The sequence below is a fragment of the Psammomys obesus genome, unplaced genomic scaffold (genome assembly GCF_907164565.1).
Source record: "Psammomys obesus unplaced genomic scaffold, mPsaObe1.curated_primary_1811, whole genome shotgun sequence".
Taxonomy (NCBI): domain Eukaryota; kingdom Metazoa; phylum Chordata; class Mammalia; order Rodentia; family Muridae; genus Psammomys; species Psammomys obesus.
Window position 1 is genome coordinate 9520579 of NW_026586662.1, and position 1571 is coordinate 9522149.

A 1571-nucleotide genomic window follows, 5' to 3' on the forward strand; every position below is an offset into this window, starting at 1 on the left:
TGCTATGGCATGTGCATTCACACACACTAAATAAATGCCATTTTTAAAAAGTTAAAAAAAAAAAAAACAACAGCAGTTTGGGTTTTGAAAAACAATTGACAACTAGAACTAGACAAGAGATAAGCATCATGTAAATTTGCTTTGAACTGTTTCCAAATTGTTTTGTATTTCGGTTTTTTTTTCTTTCTGGCTCGACTGTGGACTCTTCTGAAGCAAATGATTCCTTAGCAGATTCCACGTGTTTGTGTGGACACTGGACAGAGGTCCTCAGCCTCCTTATGAGGTTGGCTCAGAAACGTCAAATGGTTGTAACTAGGCAGTTAACTACTAACTGTTGCACAACTGGGAGAGGAGCTCTAATGAGCCATAATCAGGTTACTAAAAGGAAATGTAGCTTAACCAGAGTGCCTGCCTGGTCTGCAGAGACCCCGCGGGTCCATCTCCACCACCCCATATCCCATGACAAATAACTTTCTCCATCTCCAGCATTAAAAAACGAAACAACAAAGAAGTTTTTCTTTTCTCTGAGAAACACTTCTGAGTGCCTGCCCTGAGAGGCATTTAAAAATGGCCAGGCCGGGCATGGTAGTGCTCGCCTTTAATCCTAGCACTCAGGCAGAGGCAGAGGCAGGGCCCATCTGTTTGAGTTTGAGGTAGTGAGATCCAGACGGCCAGGGTTAAAAAGAGAGACCTTGTCCCCAAAACAAAACGAAACAAAACAAAAAGCAGCTATGCTTACTAGGACTGCAGGAAAGGAAGACATTTAAATAATTGGACAAGCCATTTTTTTTTTTTTTTTTCAGAGGCCGTGATTTCACAAGTGTTAAGGATGGGGACTGGGAGAGTAGACTGCTGATGTCAGACTCTAAATGAGACCATGTGGAGTGGATTAGATTCTTTCGGATTCCTCATGCTCCATCAAACGACTGCGCGCACACACACACACACAATCTTTTTGGCGTAACAAGCCTAGAATCAGACGTAAAAGCTAACTAGGATTGAAGTATATTCTGAACGGAAACCCTAGCGGTTCACGCTCCAGGCTTCCAGAGAAGCAGCTGGCGCTGGACGGAATGAACCAAGAGGCCAGCACAGGGGCAGATCCGTCGAGCTCTCTCTCCACCACCAAGCTGAGCCCTCGGGTTCTTGGGCCGTGAAGTGTCCCCAGCCTCGTGCTCCGGTCCTGGCCAGAGGAGCAAGGGAGGCGGGAGGCGAGCAAGCGGGCCTCAAGTCCGAAGGTGGCCCCCGTGGGAAGGGACACCCGGATCTCCATACGGTCTTGGCAGTGGAGTCAGGAAGGGGAGGGAGGGATTCTGGACGCCCTCTTGGCCAGCCCCTCGCCGCCCCAGAGCGTAATTCATACAAAAGGAGGGATCGCCTTAGCCTCGGGGAGGGGGTAGGGGGGATCCCAGGGACCGTCGCTAAATTCCCGCGGCCCTCGCAGCCGGTGGCGGCCCCGCGGCAGCCCGGGGAGCACGCGCCCAGGACGCAGCGCGGGTCGGGCGCGGCGCACCAGCGCGCGGTCCCCCGGCGGGGGGGGGGGGGGGGGGGGGGGGGGGGGGGGGGGGGGG